The 12,917-nt window shown below is 45.5% G+C and overlaps 1 protein-coding gene across 3 annotated transcripts in view; it reads left to right on the top strand.

Moving 5' to 3' along the window:
* The first annotated feature begins 1,832 nt into the window (after window positions 1-1,832).
* Window positions 1,833-12,917, top strand: part of SYK (spleen associated tyrosine kinase) — an 86,449-nt gene continuing 75,364 nt past the window's right edge. The window contains exon 1 of one of the 3 annotated variants that reach the window (XM_045021347.1): window positions 1,833-2,060. The gene's annotated coding sequence lies outside the window, so the exon portion shown is untranslated. Of the gene's footprint in view, window positions 2,061-10,344; window positions 10,872-12,917 lie in introns of those variants that run through there. The other 2 variants (XM_045021348.1, XM_045021345.1) reach the window with 2 other exon arrangements.

Raw genomic sequence — 12,917 nt, 5'->3', positions numbered from 1 at the left:
ATAAAAACTGTTTCACAAAGCTAGAGATTTTCTAAAATGCCAAACACTGTTGGGCTGTCCAGTCCATAAATACCTTTTAGAAAATAATAGATCTTCAAACTAGGTCTAAATAATTATCTTCTATATTTCCCGTATGCTTACTGTTCATCTAACAATTATGGCACCACAACAAAATTCATGGCATATTTCCCACATAATTTCTTCTCTTTTTCTTCTCTCTTGGTCTGTGTCAAGCTTGCCTGTACTTTTCCTTTTATGGATAGCTTCATCTCCCTGTTAGACCAAAACTGTGCTAGATAACCTGTAAGGGCCATCAGATAAACCCCTTTAATCCTAATTTCCCTCGAGGGTCTTTCCAACCTTGGGGAACTTTTTGGCTAAAAGTCAAGTTCATCTTGGCCTACATTCATCTGAACGTCTGACAACATGGCAACCCTTCAACACAACTCCTTACACAAAAGAACAATTTCATACCTAACGGGGTAATTGGTTTCAATTACTTGACTGTGTATTCATGCTGGTGATAGTCAAATGCACAGATATTTACAGCATGTATGCAACTGACATTTGCAAAATAATATAATGTTAAACTATCTTCTATGTTGAAAAGTTATGACTTTCAAAAAGATATGCTAAATATGTGAATCAGAATGCATCGATTCTCCCCATGTATAAATCTGTATGGTGTAAATCTGCTCCTTGAACATCTGTCAGATACTTCTTTGTGTAATGTATGAGAAAATGTAAGTGCACTGATATGACACACAGGATCACAACACAGACTGACGTACAAGCAGAAGGCCATAAATAGACAAGGCAGAGGTGCTATAGTTGTTACCTAAACACAAAAACTTACATAAGGTAAAGAACCACCACAGGCTTTGGCAAAGGTGATTCCAAGTCACAGGAACGATGTTTTTCATGCTCATACTCACAGAGTAAAACATACTCTTCAGTCTAGATTTGTTTTCATTCAGGTCAAGGAAAAACATCAAAGAAAGGGCTTAACCCTGAGAGGCACTAATCGCTTCCTGCAAGGTCCTGAGCACCCTGATCTCCCACTGAACTAGTGGGTGCTCAGCACGTCTCAGAATTGGCCCAAAGACTGAACAAATAGAAATTTTCCACGACAGAGAAAACACAGTGACTGTAACATGCTGCATCTTAAGGACAAGATGGCAGCTGCATTAGGCAGGGAGAAAATCTACTTCTAAAAGTGTAGTATTTAGAAAACAGCCTTTAATTTACATTGCTATGTGTAGAAAGAATAGTTAGACATAATAGGCAAGATTCTGCCACACCTACTCATACTGAATAATACCTCACTCTCCTAACACTGATTTCAATGGGGGTTGCTTTTGGGGTATTGTATTAGTCAACATAAGGGTGGCAGAGTCTGACCCAACATGAGAACAATGGGCCAGATCCTCAGCTCATGGAATGCAGCATGGCACCTTGGCTGGCCCAATATTATTAGAAGAATCCAGATAAGCCACAGTAGAAGTCAGTTACAGAGATTGGTGTAAGAGGGTCAGAGCCAGAGCCTGACAATAAAATTCGTATATATATATATATAGATAGAGAGAGAGAGAGATCAACACTCAGAGATCATCCAGAGCTCTGAGATGATAATAGAGAGCCCCTGACTAAGCCAGCCCTGATTACAGAATGGGCCCCACCTGAGAGAAATTAGGTGATTTCAGGTTTAACTACTGAGTGGGCCCAGCTGAGGAAGGGCTGGAGGAAAGAAAATGCTGGGAGTCAGAAGATGCCTGCATGGTTTTGAGTGAGCAAGGAGGCACCTGGGATAACCAGGGAACAGATTTGGAGACCTAGAAGGGAAGGAAAGAGGTGAGGAAGGAAGGAAATAGTTTAGGGAAAACTGCCATATGGGTAGAGGATTTGATGTAGCTGTGCAGTACAGGGCCCTGGGCTGTAACCCAGAATTGAGGTTGGGACTGGATTCCCCTACCAGCCCCAAGGAAGTGGTGTACACGGGTAGCTGAGCCCAGCAAAGGGGCTACAGGCTGAATGTGACCTTGCTGAAGAAGAACATAGTGGTGAGTAAACCCTGTTACCATGCTTTTTCTTACATTACTTTAACTACAGCGTGTCTGAAACAACTATATTTTTGTAGTTTTCCTTGTCCACTATCTCTTTTCCTACACCTCATGACAAGCGCTGTATCTCAGTCCTAGTCTACATCCAGCTCCTTCTTCCTTCCAAGGCCATCTCACTGATGATAGCACCTCTGGCAAACAGTAAATGACTGACTGTCCTTGGCCACTGTGATATTGTGTGAGTACATGTGCAGAAGGGATTCCCTATCTGCAGAAGGGATTCTTTCAGCAGCAAATTAATATGAAGTGATTTACTTTGTCCATATTGGATCCAAGGTTAAGGGAGTGGGGGGAATAACTGCAGGTTCCACTTGCATTTGAAATTTTTATTTCCATATTCCATAAGTCCTTTGGAAGAAATTTCATACAAAATGAAATAAAAGATTGCCTACTTGAAACTTCTTTTTTGGATGGGATAAGTATTGCTGGTAAGATTTGAATTTACTTAGCTCCTGGCCTAGCCCAAATGTGGTGTCATTTTATTTTTTTTATTCTACATAGATTGTGCTGCCTTGGAACAATAAATAAACTCCAAACTAGAAAAGACACATTATGTGCTGGCTTCTTCTCCCCTTTACTTTCACTGAGCAGTACTTTTATTCCACAAGTCGTCCCCCTGACTTCAGTGGGAAACTTTACAAATAAGATACTAAAAGTGTGTGCTGTAACAGCATTGATCCCTTGTTGCCACATTTTCAAGAGCTCAGTTCCCATTTAGTGCTTTAGTGAAGTGGCCAGACTTTCAAAAGTGCTCCATACCTGCCCACTCCCACCATTGTAGCCTTTTGAAAATCTAATGCTAAATATTTGTCAGTGCACTAATTATGTTCTTCAAAGGCAGACAATTTTTATAGTGGGGGATGCTGAAAGCCATTGAACAAAAGTGTGAACCCCATATATGATGGAAACCATGCATTCGCTTCCTAATATTACTTCATGCTGGACACCGCAGTGCCCCTACTTCCAGCTCCCCTGCAACATGTATGCAAACAGCTAGTCCAGGGGTTGGCAGCCTTTCAGAAGTGCTGTGCCAAGTCTTCATTTATTCAATCTAATTTAAGGTTTTGCATGTTTTACATTAGAGACCTTCTAAAAAGGTTAACTCTATGAGTCTATAATATATAACTAAACTATTGTTGTATGTAAAGTAAATAAGGTTTTTAAACTGTTTAAGAAACTTCATTTAAAATTAAATTAAAATGCAAAGCCCCCTGGACCAGTGGCCAGGACCCAGGCAGTGTGAGTGCCACTGAAAATCAGCTCATGTGCCGCCTTCGTGTGCACCCGTGCCATAGGTTGCCTACCCCTGAGCTAGTCTATTGTTTGAAGAAAGTTAGTTACAAACTGCTCAGAGCCTGCTGCAGAGGATCCGTGCAGGGATAGAGCCATCTGCATGTGACTCTTACCTGTGCCACATGGAAGTGAGATGAGGGGCCAGGAAGTAAGATGCTTTTGAACATACTTCCTTCTTGGGTTGTTCTTCATGCAGTTATTCGTATGTGGGGGGCCTATAGCGAGCAGACGCGCATTGGGCTCTGGCAGTTAGTTCGCAATGTCAGCGGCACAAAAATTACGATGTGTGGAAAGACCTTGTGTTCCGTACAGAAACCCGAGTCTCATCTGTTTCTATGACGAAAGCTGGAGACAAACGTGTCACTATTTCCTCCCGCCGACCAATGGAAATCATCAAATGGCTCCTTAAAGAAATGAATTGATTCTTCCATGTAGCACAGCTTAAAAACAGTGCGATGGAATGATTGTCAGGAGGTTCCCCTCTGCACTGTAGGGGTAATGAATTAGACAGACTTTGAAGAAGAACTTGTATGCTCCCACATTCTCTGTTACTGCCACATACCACCAGAGAGGGGGATACATTTTGGAGGTTGTGAACCAATCCGTTTATAATCCTCGACTTGTTTATACAGTCTATTTTTTTTTTTTGCTCTCATTTTCATGTCATTGTGTTTTGTCAGTATAACTTGTAGGCTTCAGCTCCACCAAAGAATGAATGAATGCAGAGAGACTTGAGCAAGAAAGAACTACTACCACTGATAGGCACAGCTACTGAAAAAAGCCTCCACCATAAGAAAGAATAGGCATTTATTTGAAGAGTTAACTCCTTGTACATGCCTCTAAACCAGCAGGTCCCAAATTGAGGTTCATGTATCAGTGGTGGCACATGAAGGACCTGATGTTGGTCTTCAGTGAAATGGCTGTTCCCACATTCCTAGTACTGAAATTACTATAAATGCATTCCTAGTACTACTTTTCTTTGTAAGCATTTGCTGTACCTGCCATGAAGGTGTTACCTGATCTCGAATAGGTGGGGAAATGGTCCACAGAACAATTTTTGTAAGATTAGGCCCACATCATAAACTGTTTTAGAATCACAGAGGAAAGACAAGCAAAGGGTTCTGCAGTGGCACCATCAGTTGAGTTTGACTGTACAGAGGCGCCTATTAGCAACTCCATATTTTCGATTGCATGATAAAAGGGATTTCCAGTAGGGAATATGTTCTTATTTTTTCCCGAAAGGCAGATTGTCAATCATTGTGAGAATTCACACACACTTTGTTTTTTATACTATTTGAACATTTAATGTAGTGGCTGTTTGATTTCTTTTAAAAACTTTTTAAAATAAAAAATCTCCGGATTTAGTGTCTGGCTTAAATTTGTCCTAGGCAGTGCTAGGATTGCCTAGTAGCGCTTCAGAATACTATCCATGTACCCAGATTTGGCAGAGAGGTAGATCCTCACTAGGTCTGGTCTAATGGCCAGGGCTGGCTCTAGGCACCAGCCCTCCAAGCATGTGCTTGGGGCGGCCCTTTCTAAGGAGCGGCACTCCGCCCCCCCCTTTTTTATTTTTATTTTTATTTTTTTTTTATTTTTTTGCTTGGGGCGGCATTGCCGGGAGCCGGCCCTGGTGCAGCCACTTGCCCTGTCAGCGCACGAACTGGGATCCACGCCCCCTACCCAGCCCAGCAGCGCCCTGCACAGCCCACTCGGGGAAACGCCGCGCCGCCCTGGGGAGACTCAGAGCGGCAGCAGCAGCAGGACCCCTCCTCTCTCCCTGCATCCCGGGCTCCGCCTCCCTCCCTCCCTGGCTCCTCACACATTCCGAGAGCCCCTCTCTCCAAGCCCGGGCTGCGGCGGCGGCGGCAAGAGGAGCTCCCAGAGTGTGTGAGGAGCCGGGGAGGGAGGGAGGCAGGGTCCCCTGGAGCCGAGCCTGGGCTGCGGCAGCGGCGAGAATGGCTCCTAGAGTCAGGGCCACCCAGGGGGGGAGCAAGTGGGGCAATTTTTCCCCAGGCCTCGCAGGGGCCCCCACAAGTATGTCGGAGGCTCCCCCTGCCTCCGTCTTCCCCCATTTCCCCCGGTGTCTCAGCTGATAAGAGGGCAGGACTGCGAGCTGCAGCCGAACAGTGGGAACTCAGGCCCCACTGGAGACACCATGCCACTGCAGCGCTGTCCGGGAGAGGGGGTAAGTGGCATGGTAAGGGGCCGGGGCTGGAGCCGGGCACCCCCCAGGCCCCATCCCCCCCCTCCCAGCTCCGAGCCCAGCCCCTCTGAACTGGGCACCCCCCTGACCCCATCCCCCACAGCCTTGACACCCAGCCCCTCTGAGCCGGGCCCCCCCCCGACTCCATCCCCCACAGCCCCGACCCCCAGCTCTGAGCCCAGCCCTTCTGAGCCAGGCACTCCCCTCGACCCCATCCCCCCACAGCCCTAACCCCCAGCTCCGAGACCAGCCGCTCTGAGCCGGACACCCCCTGACCCCATCTCCCCACAGCCCTGAGCCCAGCCCCTGTGAGCAGGGCACCCCCCAACCCAGAGCCCAGCTCCCCACCCAGCCCTGGGCAACAGCAGCACCACCCCCAGGCAGTGACAGCCCATTGGCACCAACCATCACCATCACCCAGCAACAGCCCATTATGTAATTGCAAATGTATACATACCATTAAAGCATTTAATGTTTTTAAATAATGCATTTAGTGTATTTTCAAATTATTACAAATTAATTTTTGAATGTATTTCACTTCCAAATACATGTTACTATAGTATTGCAACTTTTTTCATGGAAGGGGCCCCTGAAATTGCTTTGCCCCAGGCCCCCTGAATCCTCTGGGTGGCCCTGAGCAGCAGCAACTCCAGAAGAAATGGGAAGAACAGAAGACCAGCTGAAGACAATGTTAGAAGCAGGGTCTGGTGCAATGGGCAAATGAGGACACTGATGCCACTCCCATTATACTTGTATGTATTGAAGACAGGTTCTCTTCTCTAAGAAGCTCCACATTCTTGGCCAGGCTTATGTGGCTTTGGCCGCTCAAGGTAGTGAATGAGGCTCAGCTGGCTGAGCCTCATCTCAAAGTGAAGAGCTGAGCAGGTGTTCTCTGAACTGTCTCTGCATTCCTGTGGGGGTGTCTCCCAAGCTGGGGCCCACTGCTGTCATAGGTGGTACAGCCTGAAGGAATCAGCCCTGAGTGCTATGGTCTAATTGGATCAGATTGCAAGGACAGGATTTTTGGGACTTCCTCCTGCAGATGAAATCTAATGAGAAATACAAAATGAATTACTGATTATTATGTTATACTGGTGTCCCCTTTGTGCATTCACATTGAACTAGTTGGTCACAGATTCCTAACATCTATCAAATACTTTCAGAAGCACCATGCATATTGTGTTTTCTTTAGCCAGCTACACACTTTCCACAAAGATGAATGATTTGAATTGACTGATAGCTGGCATCCTTTGCACAGAGTATAATAGTATATAGTAGAAAGAGTTTGGCTAACAAATTTGAAGATTTTCCACTCCACCCACAAAAAAGTCAATATATTTGTATTTGAGGTACATCTTTACATTTATTTGCATTAAGTCTCAGATGAAATGCTAACAATGATTCTAAAAAATAGAGGGGCGGGGGGAAATGTAGACAGCCTCATGGAATTCCAATTTTCTTTGCTTGAATCCTCCTATATTGCTTATACATAACCTGGGATCATGCTGTACCATATTTCAATGGGGATTTCTGCTTAAAAGCTAATGGTACAATATGGCCTCTAGTCTTGATAATGGTTTTCAAAAGCCATTTTAACCAGATTATGCTCCATTCACAGAGGGAGGGTGGGACTGTGCCATCCAAAATTATAATCAGTTTTTTTTAAATGTCTTGGAATAGCTTTTTTTGGTATAGTTTTAGCCTATGGGCAATGGGCCTACAGTACAGTGAGTTCCTATTGGGCAATCTTCTGGAAAGAACCAGAAAGAGAGGTATACTGCTCAGATAAATACCTTACTTAGTATAGTTAGGACTGGGGTGGGCAAACTTCTTGGCCTGAGGGCTGCATCGGGTTTTGGAAATTGTATGGAGGGCTGGTTAGAGGAGGGGGTCGTAGCCCAGCCCCTATCTTTCCACCCCGGGACTCCTGCCCCCATCCAACCACCCCTTCTCCCTGTCCCCTGACAGCCCCTGGAACCCCTGTACCTGACTTCCCCCTGCTGCTCCATCCAACCCCTCCTCCTTCCTGACTGCCCCCCTGGGACCACTGCCCCATTCAACTCCCTATTCCCCCCCAACCACTCTGCCCCCTATCCACTCCCCTGCCCCCTGATCACCACCCCAAACTCCCCTACCCTCTATCCAACCCTCCCTGCCCCCTTACTGCGATGTCTGGAGCACCAGTGGCTGGTGGCGCTACAGTCGCGCCACCGCCACCACACAGCTCTGAGCACCGGGTCAGGCTGCGGCTCTGCAGTTGCGCTGCCCCAGGAGCTCACAGCCCTGCCACCTAGAGCATTGTGCCTGCAGCCGGGCGACCTGAGGCTGTGTGGGAGGAGGAACAGTAGGGGAGGGGCTGAGGGCTAGCCTCCCAGGCCAGGAGCTCGGGGGCCATGAAGGATGGTCCTGTGGGCTGGATGTGGCCCACCCCTGAGTTAGGAGATGCCAGAATTTAGAACTTTCAGGCTCTAAGGTTTGTAAGGTTTTTCTTCCATATTGTGATAAGAAAAGAGTAAGTAGATTCCTATATAGAAAATAAGAACCTGTTCCCTCCACTAGCAAGTGTGAAAGGTTGAAGAAACCTCTGAGCTTCCCAAGGAGCTTTCACCTGCAGGAAGGTTACTGTTAGAGAGTGGTCTGAATAGCCTAGTTAAATGGTCACCGATAAATGCAAGGTAATACAGCTGGGAACAAGGAATGCAGGCTACACTGACAGGCAGGGAGGTTGTCTTGGAAAGCAGTGACTCGGAGAAGGACTTTGGGAGTCATTGTATACAATGCCTGAGCATGAACTCCGTATAATACTAATGCAATCTTTAGATGTATAAAAAGGGGGATGAAGTAGGGAAATGATCTTGCTCTGTACACAGCATTGGTAAATCACTACTGGAAAACTGTGTCTAGTTCTGGTACCCCCATTTCAAGAAGGATATGGAAACACTGTGGAAAGTTCAAAGGCCACAAAAGAGATCTAAAGGTTGGAAATCAAGCCTCACATTACAAAGCTTGAAGAGCTTATCACAGAGAATGTTGAGAGGTGACTTAATCAATGTGTCTAGGCACTTACACATAAAACATATCTGATAGTGGGTGTGCTTCATTCTTGTTGACAAAGGCGTAACAAATTCAAGGGCTAGAAGCTGAAGTTAGACAAATTCAGCGTTGAAATAAGGTACAATTTCTTAGCTCTGAGGATAATTAAACATTGGAATAGCTCACCCAAAGAGGTGGTGGACTCACCATTGCTTGGAGTTCTCAAGAGAAGAGCAGGCAGTTTTAAAAGATATGATTTAATCCAGTTCTGCAATACCATTGCCTAGCCAGTTATTCCCCATTTGGTATTTGGACATTTTTTTTCTTAGGGTACGTCTACACTACCCGCCCGGGTCGGCGGGTAGCGTTCTACTTCTCAGAGCGCTCCGAACACGCTCCTGTCGACTCCGGAACTCCACCACTGCGAACGGCGGTGGCGGAGTTGACGGGGGAGCCGCGGACTTTGATCCCGCGGCGTCTGGACGGGTGATTAGTTCGAACTAAGGTAGTTCGAGTTCAGCTACGTTATTCGCGTAGCTGAACTTGCGTACCTTAGTTCGACACCCCCCCCCCCCAGTGTAGACCAGGCCTTAGTGCAGTACTTTGAACTTGTCTTTATTAAATTTCATTGATTTCAGACCAATTCTCCAATGTATCAAGCTCACTTTGAATTCTAATCTTGCAAAAATATTTACAATTCCTCCTACCTTTGTCATTTTCAAATTTTTATAAGTGTACTCTGCTTCATTATTAATGCAAATATTGAATTGTAATGAACAGCCCCCACTGTACCCCATAATTACTCTTTGGGTACACTTTTCCAAATAGTTGTGCACCCATGTTATAATAATTTCATGTAGACCACATAAAACACACCCTGAATATGAATCAACAACATGATGCAGTTGCATAAAAGGCTAATATCATTCTGGGATGTCAGAATAGGAGTGTCATTTGTAAGACCCAGGAGGTAATTGTTCCACTCTACTTGGCACTAGTGAAGCCTCAGCTGGAGTATCATATCCAGTTTCTGGCACCACACCACACCTTCAGAAAGCTGTGAACACTCTGGAGAGAGTCCAGAGGAAAGTAACAAAAAGAATAAGAAGTTTGGAAAACAGGAAAGACGGAAAGAATAGGGCATGTTTCTTCTAGAGAAGAGGCTGCGGATGGACACCTGCTAAGAATCTTCAGATACATTAAGGGCAGTTATGAATAGGCTGGTTATCAACTGCTCTCCATGCCCACTGAAGGTAAGATGAGGTAATGGGCTGGATGTCCAGTAAAAGAGAGTTAGATTGGATATTAGGAAACACTTTCTAAGGATAAGGCTAGGTAAGCACAGGAAAAGGTTATCTCAGGAGGTGGTGGAATTTCTCTCACTGGAGGTTTTTAAGAACAAGTTAGACAGCTGTCAGGGATGGTCTAGGTTTATTTGGCCTTGCGTCAGCCAAGGGGGCTGGACTTTATAACCTCTCCAAGTCACTTCCAGTCTTTTTTTTTTTTTTTTTTTAATTCTATGAAACCCAGCGTGGGCGGGTTCCCCCTGAACTCTTTTGGACCAGAAAGGAAAGTGGGAAGGATTATTTTGCAGCTCCCTGATGAAACTGGCCTGGGGGAAAGGCAAGAGAGGGAGGTGTGGAATTGTGGGAAGTGTTTCACAGGGACGGATCAGAGGCTGCAGACAGGAAAGGGAGAAGAAGACAGCTGCGGCACAGCGACCCAACGCCGAGCTGGTGCATCCTGGCTGGGGAAGCCGGTGGCCTCCCTGAACTTGTCAAGGCTGTTAAGCAAATGAAAGGGGGAGCAGCTGCGGTCCTGCCCAATGAGGAAGTGTGTGAGCTGAAACCAGGCTAGGAGGAAGTAGCCGAGGCTGCCGCAGAAAATGAGGAAGCGAAGGTTTCGCTGAACGCAGGTTCGGGAGGCAGCGCGCTGGAGCCGAGCCGGGACCCCCGCAGCAGGGCACAGCGGCTGCTGCCTCCGCCCCTCGGCTTCCCTCCGCGCTGCTCCTGGGCTGGGGGTGTCCCCCCGGGGGACCCGCCCCGCTGAGGTGTGGACGCTCCGGCAGCCTCGCTGGGGGGGGCTCAGCCGCAGCTTGCCCGCGGCCACCAGCCGCCTCGCTCAGCCGGGGAAGGGCGCCGCACCCAGGGAGGTTTTCCCTCCCCCCCGCCAGGATCCCTGCGGATTGACAGCCCGCGGCGCTCCCCGTTCGCCGTGCCTAGGTAAGCGCCGCTGCCTGCTCGCTGCGGCAGGTGAGGGAGCCCTGGACGGGACGCGCTGGCTGGGGCACGCTCGGGAGTCCGGGGCTCCGCCAGCAAAGACACGGGTTGTCCCTTTTGTGATCTGAGAGCGGGGAAGCTTCGCGGCTAGACTGGGCTGCAATTGTCAGTAACGCGTTAGGAAAGGGACACGCACGGGGTGAGCAAACCCAGTGCATGGATCGGTTTCTTCCGCCTTCGCTTTCAAGGTGCTTTATAGCTAACTGCCCGTCGCATCTCCTTACACCCTTTAGATACAGCTTGGGAGGATATTTTGCCCCGTTCCAAGCACGTTGGGTTGCATCAAGAAACAACATTTAATAGAGAGGGGCCTCAAGTTGCAAAATTCACATTCATGCCCCCCACACCTTCGCGTGCCAAGGTCTGAGGTGTTCAAATCTGCAATTTTGTTTGGGCCCATCCCTAAAATAACATTTAAATTTCCTTCACGCCTAAAAGCCAAATTTGGCCAACTAGGTTTCTTTGTTAATCCCATGCTTATTTTTTTATGTATAATTTGAAAAACAGTGGAGTAAATGATACAGGGGAAAAATACACACCATACAACGGCAAATCAAAAATACAAATTAGGCAGTCAAATAAAATTATTACTGACACTTTTTTAAAAAAAAACTTACTAAATTCGTAAGGAAACAAATTTACACCAAAAAGTAATATAAGGAGGCATATCCCACTAAACTGCTTACTATGAAAACAAATGAAATGTACTAGTTTGAAAGCAAACAAAAAACTCTGTAAATTACAACTGTCTTTAAAATCAACACAAACCAGTATTTGAGTAAATGAGCATAGTTAGATACATGAATGTAAAACTGATTTGTTCAGTAAACATAACAAACAATGCTCACGGTTTGCATGGGATGAAGTTACAGGGATGCTAAATACAATATATTAATTCAGGGTTTTAAAGCCTAACTTTTTTTTTGTCAAATGTCTTTGATTTTTTGGCAGAATATTATTAGACACACTGAAATGAATTGGATGCAGTCACCACTATTTATTTCAGTTTTACACAAGTGAAACTCCATTGACTTTAATAGTCTCAGTAACATAAAACTGGAGGAGTATAGCAGTGGTATGTCAGGCCAATTTTGGGGCCAATCCAGCATTTCTTTCTTAGGCGCAAATACTACTGACTTCAGTGGACCAGGATCAAGCCCCAAATCACATTTGCTAATTTGGTTTAATTATAAGGTAATTTTGGAAAGCATCTCCCTCTTATGACAATTTTTTTCCCATAATTCAACAAGCCATTTACATTTTCACTCATAATTTTTGTTAATATCCTTTATTTTGGGCTTTGTCTTGCAAGCCATCCATGTACAAAGTATTTTAATGTCCTGGACCTTTGGACCTAAATGTGAAGTCTGATCCACGTGCATTGACCCTGCACTGATCTGATAAGAATATCAGGGCCATAAACTGTTACAGCCTGAGAGCACTTGGAGTGGGTACTTTTACAGGAACTATGACGCTTTCCTTTCTCAGCCATTCGTTAAGCTTAAGCTTCCTTATTTCTGCATTTATCAGTCTTGAGACATGAGTGTTTTTATTTTCTGACAGTTTTTTTGTGGAGAGGAAGGTTAGGAGGAAGGCCTCATCTTGAATAGATAAAACAACTTGGAATAAATGTCTTTAAACCATTTTAGGAAGATCAGAATGACTAAACTAATATTTGCTCTTATTTTCATGTTCAGTTGAAGAAATCATTAAAATCCATAACTGTATTTTATAAAGCTTTCAGGTTTTGTTTCTACTAAAAATATTAAAGCCCAGCAAAATCAAAGATGTAAATTTTACTCAGTTACATTTCTATTTTCAAGTCATCATGGTTGTACTAATGTAACTGAGAGCAGAATTTGATCTAAAGTGTGTGTGTGTGAGTTATTTTTGGAAGCAGTTAATAGGTGTCTTTTAAAAAGTACTAGGAGCCAAAAAAATGTTAAGAGTGGTACTAACATTATAATGTTTTTAACTTTAGTGACTACA

Source organism: Mauremys mutica, chromosome 6 (genome assembly GCF_020497125.1).
Source record: "Mauremys mutica isolate MM-2020 ecotype Southern chromosome 6, ASM2049712v1, whole genome shotgun sequence".
NCBI classification, from domain to species: Eukaryota; Metazoa; Chordata; order Testudines; family Geoemydidae; genus Mauremys; species Mauremys mutica.
The sequence above is the reverse complement of the archived record's forward strand: the minus strand, read 5'-3'. Positions and strand labels throughout refer to the sequence as shown.